The 16,408-nt window shown below is 42.8% G+C and overlaps 1 protein-coding gene across 1 annotated transcript in view; it reads left to right on the plus strand.

Moving 5' to 3' along the window:
• Positions 1–6,412: 6,412 nt before the first annotated feature.
• The window catches only part of SETBP1 (SET binding protein 1), a 151,262-nt gene continuing 141,266 nt past the window's right edge, over positions 6,413–16,408 (plus strand). Inside the window, 1 exon segment of the mRNA XM_075840616.1 lies at positions 6,413–7,047. The gene's annotated coding sequence lies outside the window, so the exon portion shown is untranslated.

Raw genomic sequence — 16,408 nt, forward strand, 5'->3', positions numbered from 1 at the left:
TAAGTAGGTACCTAACCTAAAAATACACCTCTCTTCGGGCCTAAGCCGACAGAATATACTCGGGGCAGGTAGGAACCAGCTTTACTCTAATTATAAACACCCTTGGGCAGAATGGTAGGACTGCACTACCATATTCCACTTGTAAAACTGGTGTCTTATGTGCCAAAAAGGCCTTTTGGTCCCCTCAGACACCAGGACCTGAGTGGTATCTCTACACCCCCTATATTTACGCCCCTATACTTATAGGACTAGAAAACCTAAATAACAACCCATATCAAAGTTTTAAAGGCTATATACCCCTTTGAGGGGCATTTTATTTTTTTTATAAACAGGTCAGTTAGTGTGTTTGGTTTAACTTCACAATTCGTTTTTATTAAAAACAAATTGATACAGCTGCTCTGTATACAGAACAGCTGTATCTTTCGTTTTGACCTGAATCCGTCAGTCCCACAGACCTGACGGGTTCAGTGTCAGTGGGTCCTGCGTGATCCACCTGTAATCGATCACATCTAAGTTATGAACTTAGATGTGATCGATTACAGGTGGATCCTGCGTGTCAGAGACAGGCAGGACTCGCTGCAACTGAACCCAAACAGTCACGCAAACCTGACGGGAACAGGATTTAGCGCTAGATACAGCTGCTCTGTATACAGAATACAGAGCAGTTGTATCTCAAAAAGTAAAACTAATTTTTAATAAAAACAAATTATAAAGTTACACCAAACACTCTGACTGATCTATTTATTAAAAAAAAAAATGCCCATCCAGGGTTTACATAGCCTTTAAAGGTTGACAACTGAACTAAATTTAACAGGCAATTCTTTTTTGTATTTTAATTTAAGTGGAAATGCCTTGTAGATCTACTAAAGAGGTCAGTACGGAGAGAGTTAATCATATATTCCAATTCTTACCACTTTCTAGAATAATATATATATATATATCTATGGACTCACAACCTGAAGACTTCACTCGTGCGGTGTTTGAGGACTCTTCCCTGTATGTAAACACAAGTTATTTTCACTCATCTCCCTTCTTCAATGAATACAGCTTTAATAGTCGCGATCAATGAATCTTTGTTCTCTCCGCTAAATACACTGTCAGTGGAAGGAATCATTCAAGAGCCGAACCAAGCTCCTTGTATTTAGGATCCACTCTACACTAGAAAATGTGTCAGCGAGTAATGAAGCATGTTTACCATAGAGTTCATTCATCTCGAGAATTAACCCTTTCACCACCATCATGGTAACTGTCATAGTGATCAGCGCAGTTTTCTCAGAAAATGTATCAGTGTGTCAGTCATGCTGATGGACAGCAAAAAGCTTTGAAGAGAATCAGCAAATTAATTTTCGGCAATGTATCAGTGCAGGTAAAACATGTCAATCTGGAATTCAAGCGGTTTAGCTCAACTAGGATTGTCTAGACTGGATACAATTGTAGCAAACCCTCAGTTGTCAGAAGTATCAGGCCTGTAAAGTTAACAAAAATGTTTGCCTTCACTTGCAGCTAACATCTTAAGAATCAGGAGGAACTGAAACAAATACATATTAGAAAGTCGTAATTGTTTTCATTATACAGTGATTAGAACCATATTTGCCCGTATTATAGATTATCCATGAGTTTTCCAAAAGAGTAGGTCTCCCGGAGTCCCGTCTGAGAAGGCAAATCTCCCACAAATGCTCCTGGCAGTTGACACTAGGGGGAGCTTGCTGTTGTGAATTCACATTGCTCTAATTGACTCCAATGGGGGCTATATAATTATGTATGCAGTAAACTCCCCCTAGTGGTGACATCAGTCAGTCACAATTTATTCACTTAATCCTTTCACTGTGTAAAGCAAAGTAGGCGATTTGGATCTCTGTAACAGAAAAAGGAGCTCCAACCCCCATAAATGGTATGTTATAAAACTATACAACTCAGAGTTTTGAACCTATTTACATTAAATAAAACAGTGCCAGCGCTCTGCTGATGCTGTTTATTGAGGCACTCCGCTGATGCTGTATATTGAGAACACTCTGAAGGTGCTGCTTACTGAGGACATTCTGCTGGTGCTGCTTACTGAGAGCACTCTGCTGATGCTGCCTATTGAGGGCAATTTAATGATGCTGCTTATTGAGGGCACTCTGCTGATTCTGTTTATTGAGGGCACTCTGCTGACCAATTTTATTGAAGGTACACTGTTTATATGGTTTATTGAGAGCTATCTGCTGACACTTGATTGAGGACACTCTGCTGACACTATTGAAGGCACTCTGCTGACACTATTGAGGGCACTCTGCTGACACTGTTTATTGAAGGCACTCTTCTGACACTATTTATTGAGAGCACTCTGCTAACACTATTGAGGGCATTCTGCTGACACTTTTTAGTGAAGACTTTTTGATACTGTTTATTGAGGGCACACTGCTAACACAGTTTAATGGAGGCACTCTGCTGACATTTCATTGGGAGAAGTCCGGTGGCACTATTTATGGGGGGAGGGGCACTCCAATAGCGTTTTAAAAAAAAAACATTGTGGCTGTCAGTATGAACTTTCCCTGATTCTTAGATGTTAAAGAGGCTTTGTCACCACATTATAAGTGGCCTATCTTCTACATAATGTGAGCGACGCTGTAATGTAGATTACAGCAGTGGTTTCTATTTAGAAAAACAATCAATTTTGACTGAGTTATGACCTATTTTAGATTTATGCTAATGACTTCTTAATGCCCAACTGGGCGTTTTTTTCGTTTTTGACCAAGTGGGCGTTGTGGAGAGAAGTGTATGACGCTGACCAATCAGCGTCATACACTTCTCTCCATTCATGTACTCAGCACATAGTGATCTTGCTAGATCATGATGTGCTGTCACTTACTCACACATTAACGTTACTGAAGTGTCTTGAGAGTGAATAGACTGCTTCTAGCCAGGACGCCATGTCTATTCACAAGCCCAACACTTCGGTAACCTTTGTGTGCGACAATGACAGCTGTCATTTACAGGTTATCTCGCGAGATCACGCTTGCTGTCATTAAGTCCCAGACAAACGTTACCGAAGCGTCGTGATTGTGAATAGACATCGTGTCCTGGTTGGAAGCGGTCTATTCACTCTCAAGGCAATTCAGTAACGTTACTGTGTGAGTAAGTGACAGCACATCATAATCTAGCAAGATCACTATGTGCTGAGTATATGAATGGAGAGAAGTGTATGAGGCTGATTGGTCACTGATTGGTCAGCCTCATACACTTCTCTTTACAACGCCTACTTGGTCAAAAGCTAAAAAACGCCAGTTGGGCATTAAGAAAGTCATTAGCATAAATCTAAAATAGGTCATAACTCAGTTAAAATTTAGTTTTTCTAAATAAAAACCACTGCTGTAATATACATTGCAGCGCCAATCACATTATGTAGAAGATAGGGCACTTATAATCTGGTGACAGAGCCTCTTTAACAAATTTTCCTCTATAAAACAAATATAGTGGGCCATATGGATCCTGTAGAAAATTCTAGGAGTTGCTCTTTTATAAGTTACGGTACATAGGAGATTTTAAAGACCCAGTTGTTCCTGTTGTTAATGTATATTAAGATTAAATGAGTCAACAGCAAAGAAGTGCCAATCAAGTGTTTTGTTTTTTTTATCCAATCAGGTGATAGGCAGGGTTGCTCATTTATTTAAGAAAAAAAACCTGTACACCCAACTATATTTATCTCATAGGAGAAAACATGTGACAGGTTCCTTTCATTATTATTTATATAAATAGGGAAGGCTCTCTGTAAGTTTAACATTCTTCTTTAATCACTATTTTGTATTTAAAAAGATTCCAAATTATTTATTTTGTTTCTGTTACAAAGCTGCAAATCCCCTGCAACCAAATAAAAATTTTCCAACACTTGGGGAAGCTTACTGTGTACAGCTTAAATTAAACACAAAAATAAATCTTTATGTGGTAAACTTGTAAGCTCCCCCTACTGGTGGTGGCATGCAGCCAGAATTGCATCATTTAACTCAATGTCTATGCAGGGGATCTAGAGTTCTGTATCAGGAAATACTGAGCTCCAAACACTATAAAGACAAGTAGGAACGGATTATCGGAAGCATGAATTTCTACATGTCCTGACAATACAGAATTAGTTGGTTTCTAAGAGCAATGTTCATTCCGTATGGACCTAATATTCTAGTGGTCTTCAGATAAGGGGGCAGCTGGTTCTCTCCTATCCTCCTTAATCAAACAGTTTCAGGAACTTATTTTTCTTTCAATTTTTAAGAAAATGTTATGTAAATTGTTTTTTATTATTTATCTCCCTTTTAAACCACAAAAATTACTGGAGCAAAGGGACAAAAAAACGTTGCCGAGTGCCATGCCCCTTGGGCTCTTTGGCAGCAGTCAACTATTGATTACACTGTCCAAGCCCTGGGCTGCCATCAGAGAAGTATGACTAGTACTGCCATCAGGAGACTGGCCATAAAGATTAATAAAGGGACCTGTTACTGCATGTTACTTTGTAAATGCTAGCATCAGGACCTTGTATGCGCCACCACACACATTATCAACGCAAGCTCTTGGGATCTTGCTCGCAAGGTCCTGATGCCGATCAGCGACAGTAGCTTGTGGCAGGACCAGAATCGGTAAGGTACATTGTTTAAAGTCTGAATTAATTTAGGTGCCTGAGCTTTTGCGAGGGTCTGGCGTCTGAACTAATTTTGGGGTCTGGTCTGCGGTCTTAATTTTTGTTTTGGGTCTGGTCTGTGGTCTGCATTAATTTAGGGATCCGGCCAGGGGTATGAATTCATTTAGGAGTTTGGTCTGGGTCTGAATAACTTTAGGGATCTGGTCTGGGGTCTGAATTAATTTTGGGCCTGCTCTAGGGTATACGCAGGTGATGTGGGTGCTGCTCGGGAGAAGGAAGTTAAGACTTTGTCCAGGCGTGCCGCGGCAGTGGGAGATCTTCGAGCCTGTAGGACCGAGAAGCAGAAGCAAGTACATTTAGGTGAGTGACTGATCTGTACAGGCGGCAGCTACAGTGCAATCATTTTTATTTATGTTGCCTTCCTATGCCCCCACAGAGCCATTGCTCTCCTTTGGCCCCCATAGAGCTCCTGCCCACCGGTTTCCTCTCTGCCCCCCGGTTTCCTCTCTGCCCCCCCGGTTTCCTCTCTGCCCTCTCCACAAAGTCCCTGTCAGGTTGTGTCTTCCCCCTGGCCCCCCTCCTGCCCCTACCACTTTCCATTCTCCAGTCCTCTCCTCCCCCTCACAGAGCCTGACATCTAGTCTCTCCCCCTTAACCCCTGACAGAGCCCCTGCTCACCTACTGTCCCTGCCCTGCCACAAAAACACTGCCAGTTTCGATCTCACTCCTGCCCCACCTGGTAATGGGGAAGGGGGTCAGGGGCCAAAGCACTTTGGCTTAAGCCAATGGGTGTTAAAGGGCACACGTGATTTGATGTGTTTACTGGTGGTCTCAATACCCATACCTCTAACGATCACAATTTGACTCGTCTCGATGACCTGTCAGATAAACAAGCATATTATTTCTCTAGAGGGAGGGCAATGAATGGTGCCAGACATTATTAACACCGCTTATTTTGGGGAAAAAAAGAATGAACAAGTAAAAAATCCACCGCTATGGGATGCAAAGGATATAGTAATTAAAAAAACATTTTTACCGTGATCATCTTGATTTTTGTGCAGCTATTTTGGTCTATCCGAATGATAATGTGAGGCCTGAGCACCAATCAGAACCTCAAACCTATCGACCAGCGATCCATCACAGGCTACAGTTATTTAAAAGCCTTTTCTGCCAATAATTTTCCATTCAAGGAAGTGCAAAGGTCAAATAGAAAAATGACTAAGGTCAGAAGAGCTTTCCTACTTAAAATGCTAATCAAAAATAGATTTATGACTTAAGGATTCATTTCTGATATGGTCAGTGCCCCATGTACAGTGGATGTGGACACTGGATCTGGGGGTTCCCTACACTCCCCATATATTATGATGTGAAAAGTCCTCCAGGCCTCAAATCGGATCTTGCCTAACAGCTCTAGCCCACAGCTATAAAATCTGGCAGCCTCTATCCTGGAACTGCCTCCCCCCGGCTTGTTCCCTCTCTCGGAATAAACGAATGGCACTGAGAATGGAACGAGGAGTCAGTGGGCCCCCTCCCTCCCTGGCCATGTTGTGTCAGGTAGTGGCAGTGTTGAGTGCATTAACCCAGCCCTGCCGCTTCATTAGCATCTGCTGCTCGCTACTGCAGGACTACAGGGTGGTGGTGGGGGGGAGAGACGGACCAGGCGAGGGAGAGAGACACCCAGAGGAGGGAGAGAACAGACAGACACAGGCGGGGGAGAGACAGACAGAGCAGGCGGGAGAGACACACACAACCACGGCAGAGGGACTCACACAGGCGGGAGAGACTCTCGCACAAGGGAGGGGGGAGGGGGGATGGCGAGATCTCATTAGACAGGCGGAGCGGACATTTTGTGATACATTACAGTATCTGGATGAGCGGAGAGAGAGGCTGGGGAGCCGCGCTGCACCGTGTCCTGCCGGGATACGCGCCTGCCGCACGATAGAACGCTGGGGGAACACTGGATCAAGATCAGACCGCGGCGCGCAACATTCTATCAAGATTAGAACGCGGCGCGCAACATTGTATCAAGGATAGAACGCGGCGCGCAACATTGTATCAAGGATAGAACGCGGCGCGCAACATTGTATCAAGGATAGAACGCGGCGTGCAACATTGTATCAAGGATAGAACGTTGGGGAAACATTGTATCCGCGTCGCCGGCAGCGTTCTAAACTGCGATCATCAGCGAATCCCGCCGGGGAATACACCTAGGGAGCTGCAGCCGCTTCTCCTATCCCCTCCGCCCTGTTCCTAGAGCCCCAACAGCCCCCGGAGGGGCCCCTGCTGCCGCCTGGTTTTTCCTTCCTCTCCCTGGAGTGGATTTTTTCCCTTCTGTGCAAGCCCAGGACTCGTGGAGCCGCCATTTTTCCCCCTATGTGACACATGAACATGGCATTGCCGCAGAGCCCGGGATATGAGCGCTCTCCCTGCTTGGAGGACGGGTAAGAGGAGTGCAGGGGACCGGGTGAGGGGGGAAGGTTTGTTGGTATTAGTATTGAGGGTTGGTTAGAAGCATGTTTTGCTGTGAATGGGTAGTGGCGGGATCTAGACGCTGTGAATCGTGGTGACATGGAGTGACAGCCAGGTCAGCTTTTCTGGAGGTTCTGCAGCAGCTGAAAGGTATTCCTACACTGACCTCTGGTAGAAGAGTGAGTTCGACTGGTGCTAGTCCTGCTAAGCTGTGGGTGGACTGAATTGATTCTGGTTTAATTGTGCATGGGGATTGTCCAAGGTCATCTAGGGTTGACATTCGGCTGTCCCCATTGCTATGGCTTTAGTCCTCCCTGCAGTCACAATGCCGACCCTTTTGTCTGGCTGCTGCAAGTTGCAGGTTAAGTGGAGCTAGAGAGCTTTCTGAGACGAGATCTGAGGTCTCAAATCAGGAACAGTGGTGGTAAAAGCTTCTTCTCTTATTAATACTTGTAGAAGGGAGATGTTTACAAGGAAGGCGACAACCAGTCATTTCCAGAAAGCCAAGAGTGTGGATAGTGTTAATGGCTTGTATGGGGGCAACCATGGCTTCCTTCTCATAACATAACCTTTACTCCCGTCTTCAGGTGTCTATAGCCACAGCAATGAATGTTTTATTGTATATACACTGACCTATAGCTGTGCCACCATGCCATTACCAACCGGGCATGCCTGTACCCATTACATACCCCATCAGTGCTTGGCCATTACTTCTGCATCATACTTAGTGTCTATTCCAGGCTGCAGCGGGTAAAGGTGTGAACATAGACATTCAGACTATCCATAACTTTGAGGCTCATTACTCTTGATTTCCATAGTAACATATCTTTTAGTTCCTGCTCTAAAGTATTTACTGGTTCCTAAACTTTATTCAGTGTATGTGTAGATATTTATGACTTTTCAAGAGGTTTTGCAGCATCTTTAAGACCGTTTGACCCATGCAATACTAGGTAACCATCCAACGCTCCTTAAAATTCAGATGCCAGGAGTACCCCTAGAGGCCTGATGCACCCTTGCCATGGATCTGGGTCCTGTCATAAAATGGTTGTATAAACCTGTTTCACTTGTGGCTTTAACAAGAGTGGCCTTTACATCCTTGTATATGAATTACAGACAGCAGCTGTGACAAGGATTTCCTATTGGTTTCCGCTTGCAGTAAAGTATACTGATAATCTCACTGTTGATGTGAGCTTCTCCCAAGGCAGATAGAGCTTATTATTTGTATCCTGTAGAGAAGCCATGGGTAGCTCAAACCATGACAGGAAGGGGAGACCGCTCCGGATCAGCCCCCTCCCTCTTAGCCTTTTGCCCTTGTGGTGGTAGAACATCCTTCTGAGGCAAAATACAACACACTGGTGGATAGGGATCATGTACTCATGTTAAAACCAGTCTAGAAAAACAATTGACAGGCCACCACTTGTGTCTTGGCTCTCTTGGGTAGCACCCCCTGCTGTGTTTGTTTTTGACTGCTATGTGAATTGACTGTCTCTGAGACCCCTAAAGTACACAGTGACATTTGCTCCAAACTGTAACCCCCCCAACCATTCTCTAACCAATGTTTATTTATTTTTTTCTTGTAATTGTGGGTTGATATTTATTATTTCTGTGGTTGTTTTTTATTTACTAAATAGGAAATTGATCTTAGTTTGGTCTTTGACCTGGTCTGTGACATTTCACTGCTTGAATGCCCAAGCAGATCACACTTGCGGCTGCTTCCAGGGTGCCCCAGGGGCCTTTGCTTTTACTTCTATGCCATGCCCCCAAAATGGCATTTGCAGATACTAAACTCATTTTGTATAATCTTATTTAGTCAACTTTATAGCGGTCTAATGATGAACATATGCACACCATTCTATGTATAAAAATACACACATAGTGATTATGTAGAATATGAAAATATACTGTATCCGTTTAGAGCCAGTGCTGTTTGTTTTGATGGAAACGCTGCAGTTCGTAAAATGAATCATTGGGAGGAGCGCTCATAGCCATGCCAGACATGTGAAATTATTATAGATTTTGTGTCCAAAATGAATGTGTTTCATTAAATTTGACAGCTGCAAAAATAACGGATCAGATCGCCAAATGTATTTGTTCTCCGTGACCCAGACTGCTGCTTATTCCCTGGGTCTGATTTTTTTTTTTTTTCTATTCCTTGTGAGGCTAAAGACAAATCCTTAGTGTCTGTTTTTTTTTTCCTCAGGGGAAGAAGGAGACCTTTCTTCTCTGAGTAGTGTCATGGCTGAGAAGAAGAGTAAAATATGGCATTGGTTAAAGAGGATCTGTATTTCAGTGGCAGCACTATAGATGGTGTCAAGGCTCCAGCTGTTCCCTGGCAATGGTACTTGAAGGGGCCCAATGATCCCTCTACCACATAAGAGAAACACAGTACTATGTACATGACAATGTTTGGGTGGGCCATGGTACAGGCTTTACATCTTGGCCCATAAACTTGAAGCTACACATCGGTCTGTAGTAGTTTATTGCATGGTGTCAGTGGCAATGACCCTCGATAGCATGGACTTGGATGTGATTCCTGACTGATGAGATTTTGTGTATAGGCCTCACTATATAATTGGTCCTCAGGACAGCAAAAAAAGCATTTGGCGAAATATATTGGCACAAAAACGGTATATTTGGAATCTGTCACTCTTGCGATGAACAGTATTATTTTCGTTGTGCAGAATTCTTGTCAGGAGATTGACCCTGTTTACTGCAGACTTGGCATGCGGGTCATTTGTCATGGAAGTTCATTGGTTTTTAATGACTTGCCAAGCATCAATCACTTGAGTATTGATTAAGGACGTAGCAGTGGCTTCCTCTACTAGGTTTCATTGATGGGTACTCTAAAAGCTGTGAATGAATAATCTTCTTACGTGAAGCATTGTAACCTACACACCATCTCAAATTGTTCCTATATATCCCTTTATCTTAGCTGTGACTCACTCCTTGATCCTCCTCCTCCTGTTTTTGAAATTGCCATTGGAATTATTGTTCCTGGACACTGATGAAGAATTGGTGCACCATTCATCTGTTTTCGGGACTTCAGTTGTTTAAATTGTCTCTTAGGAGATTTAAGAAGTTGTTGTTTTTTCCCCAATTTTTTTAAAGGGGTTTTACAGTCCCTAAAAATTGATGGGTTGGGGTCCGACTCCCTGGACCCCCACCGATCAACTGTTTTGAAAGGGGTTCAGCACTCGTACGAGCGCTGCCTCCCCTTCATTTCTACTTGCTCGATGTGAATCGTCGACACGGATGTAGCGGTGATTCACAGGTTTTGCAGCCTTCTAATTCCATTGAAGTGAATGAGAGAAGAAGGCTGCAATACCTGTAAATCGCTGCTAAATGTGTTTGCGATTTACAGTGAGCAGGTAGAAATGAAAGGGAAGCAGCGCTCGTACGACGCTGCACCCCCTGCGAAACAGATGATCGGTGGGGGTCCCGGAAATTGGACCTCGACCTACCAGCTATTGATGACCTATCCTGAGGAGAGGTCATCAAACCCCTTTAAATACCCCATAAATACTATCCCATTCCATGCCAATGGTCAGCAGGTTACGTATTTGAGGTACTTGCCGTTTATTGTACTAAGAAATGTCCTAATCGCTCCTCTATCCTAAGCTTTTTCTAAGCCACTGAAGGCTGTAGGCATACCACCATTGGTACCCATCTAGTAAATGCCTTTCTACAGCTTTATGGATTCTTTTAGAAAAAATCCCATTCACTTCTCTCCACCTTGTATCATTTTTCTTTTCTTGTTAAAGAAGTTTGATAGTAAATGTCGAGGAAGAAAATTGGAGGAGCAACCAGAAGAAGAAAGCAGCAATCTGGATGCTATGTGCAACTCCTCAACTATTTTGCATAATCATGCCCCGTTTTATCCAGGTAAAAGTTAACCCTTACCTCTGCTCAGGCCTCCTTTTGCCTCCAAGCTCCTTCCCAGCTTCCAAAAGTCTTCGTTGTAGAAGATGAAACAAAGTGATTGGACAAAATTTCTCTAAAACCTTCAAAAACAGCTGTCATGTTAATATCTACGCAGAGGGTACAAACACAAACAATTATTTTGGGCATCCAAACTTATATAAAAAAATCTAAGTTTAAGCTGCCCACCAGATGTGTGACCAGTTGGTGCCCGACCATAAGTTTGGCCGACTGTATTATTTTCTCAGTTCTTGTTCATGGATATATGGATTTTTTGTTGGGGTGGGGGGGGGGGGGGGGGGGGGGGGCTAGAATTTTGTTATCCTTCATACCGATATTCAGGATGTCTGTGGTCTGCCGATTCCACTAATGTTCTCCTGACTAGTGTTTTACTGTGTCCACCCCTAGTCTACTGGATTAATTTATGTTCTTGCTCGGTATCTACAACGCTTAGCAAATTGTGGCATGACTTTCCACAAGCCTATGAATTATACTGTGGGAAACACAGTGGTAGCGACTACACCCGAGCTCTCTTGGCGTTCGGCCTGTTGGTTTTGCCACACGTTTTTTTCCTCTTACTCTCAATAGATGTAATTGAAACCAGAAGTCTTTTGAGTACATGGGCAGCCAAGAAACTCCATTTTCTTTCCAGCCAAGAGAGGGGGGAAATAAATAATTATTTTTTTCTGCTGATGTTTTTTCAAGTTGCTGAAGTCTGGCTCTTGCCAAGAAGTACATTTATTGTTATTAACACATTATCAATTCAAGACATGAATTGTTTCAGATAACTCTTTCAGTGCCAGAAAATCTAATTGTCCGTTTTTCTCTTGACAGCAGGGGGACTAAAGGGCTTCTATTTATTTTAGTCTAAGGAGATCCAGATAAGCATTTAATATTATTTCTAAAAAAAAAAAATGCAATGTCTTCACTGATTTTAAAAGTGTATATAGTTGCTTGTGTATGATCCGCAGTTGTGTGGTACTGCTAACCTGGGTCTGGTCCTAATATAAAGGTGGCTTTATTCACACGACCGGGCGTCAAATTGGCCGTGTAAAATAACATTTTTTCAAGGCCGATGTGTATTTGTGCGCGACCTGTATTTATGGATCCCTCATAGACTTGAGTCGTCTGAGGGAATGTATGACCAATAATATTATTTGTCCTTTTCCTTGCTATAGTCCAGTACTGGAGTTCACCCCCCCCCCCCCCAAATCCCACGAGCCAAGAGGCCAATGTGCCTAGACACCAAACTTTTTGGTTTGTATCCATATACTGTATGTCTCTGCAAGTTCTTTTTACTGGGCCACTAAAATATCCAGATTTGATTTTGGAGTTTTTGTCTAAGCCTTAGTCACATGTGCAGGATATTGGCAGCGTCACAATGGTTTTGCGTTTTTGTTTTTTTGTGACATACCATAAAAACAGGTTTTCTAAAACACTAATTGTCCATCTTGTTTTTTTTTTTTTAAACCTAAACATTATTGGCTGCTGCCTTTAGCTGTCAACTGGATACAGGTTCTGTTTATACCACCTGTATTTTGTGAATGGAATGGCTACCATAATGTGCTGGTGGGCAATGCAACGTTTGCCTTTCTCTCTCTATTCAATAGACTCTGTAAACTGTGGCTGTACTGTGTTTGTAGAGCCTTGTCTATCTTTGGGTCCTTTTACACCGGCCAATTATCCGGCAAACGAGTGTTCACAAAATGCCCGATCATTGCTCTGTGTAAATAGTGCAATGATCAGCCGATGAACGAGCAAACGCTTGTTCATCGGCTGATTGTATGGTTTCGGCAGCATAAAATATTCTCGTTTGTCAGAGGACATCTCCAATTGTAATAACGAGCGCTCGTCCCTATGCTAGATCCTTATGAAAAGCCAAAACGGGTGCCGGTCAGCGAGCTAATTCATTGATCGTGCTTGTTTACACGGTGCTCCTCCCTGGAGTCCTCTCTGTTTTCCTCATCATCGTAGATTAGACCAGTCTGAAGTTGGAAGGTGGTTTCCTCCACTGCTCTGTCTACAATGGTAAAAAAAGCCAACCTAAAATGTTCCTGAGCTGAAGTGGGGGGGGGGGACGGGGGGACTAGGAGCACGTGTTTCTCGGTTGAATCTCCTGTAGATTAATTTATTATGTTTGTCTCTTTAAAGAGCCACTACCTTGATATATTCCTAATATTTTTTACATTTTGTGGTGTCACCTCTGTTGCCAATTAGCCAAAACGTTGAGCAGTGTATTGAGAGGTCTGGCCTTGTTTTAACTATGAGCTCCAGCAGGAGACGATGGAGTTGTATGAAAGGTAAAGGCTTAAAGCTGGTCATGAAAGGCCCAATCCATCAATCAGAGCAGATATTGCTATAACAAAAATAACCAAAAATACCTGCGGACCCAATCTATGAAAAAAAAAAAAGCATGGAAGACCCACTATACCCCACTAATGCACAGAAAGTTTGAGGGCCAGTAGATGTCTCGCCAAACGTTCTTGTTGGTAAGACGTCTGTCCATGTATGACAAACCTAAAACCATTCTATGGATGGTTTCACAATAAATGGTGAAATACAAAAACAAGGACTTTTGACATTTTTGATTTCTGTGTTCTGTTCTCTTTAGCAGTAGTGACTAGGTCTGCTTTAGGGCTTATTCACACAAACGTATAATACGTCCGTGCTACGCACGTGATTTTCACGCGCGTCGCATGGACCTATGTTAATGAATGGGGCCATTCAGACTGCCAGTGAATTTCACGCAGCGTATGTGCGCTGCGTGAAACTCGTGACATGTCCTATATTTGCCCGTGTTTCGCGCTGCACACACCCATTGAAGTCATTGGGTGCGTACAAATCGCGCTCAGCACACGGAAGCACTTCCGGGTGCCGCGCGTGATGCGCGCTACAGTAGTAAAAACTATGAATGAAAACCGAAAAGCACCACATGCTTTTCTGTTTACAAACATAAAAACAGAGTGTCATAACGATGCCGGCTGCACGAAAATCACGCAGCTGCGCACCATATGCGTTTGACACACGGACATTTGCGCGCGAAAAACGCAGCGTGTGAATACGGCCTAAGGCTGACAAGTTTGACGAATTCAGATAAGGTCTTGTGGCTTTTTTTTTTCGAGGTTGTGGATTGACTTGCACAACAATGATCACACAAAAATAAATAAATGCCACATTGCTGTAAGTTTGGTTAAAAAGTGAAGATACGATTTTATGGAGATTAAACACGACTGGCCTGTGCATAGCTTCTTTTATAAACTGATTATGGAAATTGCTGCATGCCACTTAAATTACGCAATACCTACTTTTTTTTTTTACAACATCCCAATCCAAAAAAACAAAAAGGGACCGCTATGTACATGGGGAGTTTATTCTCAAGTGCTGTATTACTTTTTTTGCCATGGACCACATCTTCCATCAAACCCTGGACTTGGTGGCACATACAGGTCTTCATATGGCTGTCCTAAGTTTGGTTCCTGGTATCTTGATCTTGGAACTAAATTTACCCATGGTCCACCACCATCTTATGGAACCTAGTTTATAGTCCATGGATGGACAAATGTAGTTAGACCCCTCTAGTAGCCAATTTGAGTTAGTGGCCTAGCAATAACAATCTTCAAAGATATATTTGTTTACAACCAAAAAAGTTAGAAGTCAATTTCTGGGCATATTGTAAAACCGTTCTTGGCTTTGGACAAACACTACCTGTTAGAAGACTTTGACAATAAGCGTATCCCAAAATGTCACCCCCTGGGACCCCCCCTGCTATTAGCTGTAATTTGTGGGGAAACCTGGCAGTAAGTGTTTAATTTCCCTGCAGTGCCACCCCAGGGGAGATTAAGCATTACACAGTATTCAAATATATGGGGTTTCTGTGTAATGCAGGACCGGACAAGTCCTCTGGAGAGAGAGAGACACAATCTTTGTAACCGCTCTCCACTCTGGCCAAGAGATGAGGATGCTGAACAGAAGAGCACCCCTCTCTATTAACTCCGACTTCCATAATAGGCTGTATGACTATGCGTTTTCTAAACTGTACAACCCCTTTAAGCTGGCCATAGACATAGCCAATAATTTCTAACAATCTGACCGACTTTTGAATAGTTAAATTTCATCTATTGAAGAAAATACAACTTAGGCTTCGTTCACACCTGAGCCAGGGTCCCGTTACGTCGGAGCTTTCAGTCGGAATGGGACACTGACTGACACAAACTGAAACCAAAGGTTTCCATCACCATTGATTTCAATGGTGATGGATGCGGTGCCAATGGTTTCCGTTTGTCTTCGTTGTCAAAGGGTTCCGTCGTTTTGACAGTGTCAATAGCGTAGTCGACTACGCTATTGATTACGTCAAAACGAAGGAACCCTTTTGCAATGGAGACAAACGGAAACCATTGTCACAGGATCAGTCACCATTAAAATCAATGGTGATCGAAACGGAAACCTTTTGGTTTATGTCACAGGGTCCCGTTCCGACGGAAAGCTCAGATAGAAAGTCGGAACGGGACCCTGGCGCAGATGTGAACAAAGCCTTATTCTGACCGTTACGTTGAGTATTCCTGCTTCAACATTGTTTTTTTCAGTCGGTGGTGTTAAGATAACTATCCAAGAAAATGCGAAGGGACAATAGTCATAACGAATGTCATTAATATGGTGTTCTGAACACCAAGAAAAAAAAATGCAGATCTATGCCATATCCTTACACATTTGGCCTAGCGTTTGTGTAGTTCTTTTATAGTCTAATAGCCGGTACAGTGATCGCCCTTCTAATTGTAGAAAATCATGCATTGGAATTGAAGCATAGTTGTCGGTCACTGATACCACGTGGGCAGATACTGCTGATGTAAGGGTAAATCAGATGATATCTAGCCAATAAATATGATCTTACCAATCATCCTATTAATGGCCTTAATTTTATGAAGATCACATTCTTAGCTGCGCCTCGGAATCGGCTGAAGTATTTGCATATGTGTCCATACACCGTACAACCTAATATCTTGAATAGCCTAATAAATGCCTAGACACGGACACCGTGATTAGTACTCAATGAATTAAAACACCCTTACCTTTTCCAAGTGGGTTTTTTTTTTTACGGCCAATCTCGACACACCTGCTGTTTTTTGGAGATTTCCCCTAATAGATAATTTTGTTATGTAATGCATTCTAATTACACAGCTGTATTTACTATCAGATTTACATGATCTCTCTAATCTCCAGGCTGTGACCTTCAGTTTTTATGTTCTATAATCTTCATGAAAAAAATTAATGAAACAATTCTGCTTGATGATCTTGCCATTTGTGAAATGACAGTTGATCGTGTTGTGCAGCTTTATCATGAAATTCTATGTTTGTAGAGTCACATTGACGATGTCTGACCTTGGCTATGATATTGCACGTGGCTGGGGTGCTGAATTT

This window comes from Rhinoderma darwinii, chromosome 1 (assembly GCF_050947455.1).
Source record: "Rhinoderma darwinii isolate aRhiDar2 chromosome 1, aRhiDar2.hap1, whole genome shotgun sequence".
NCBI classification, from domain to species: Eukaryota; Metazoa; Chordata; class Amphibia; order Anura; family Rhinodermatidae; genus Rhinoderma; species Rhinoderma darwinii.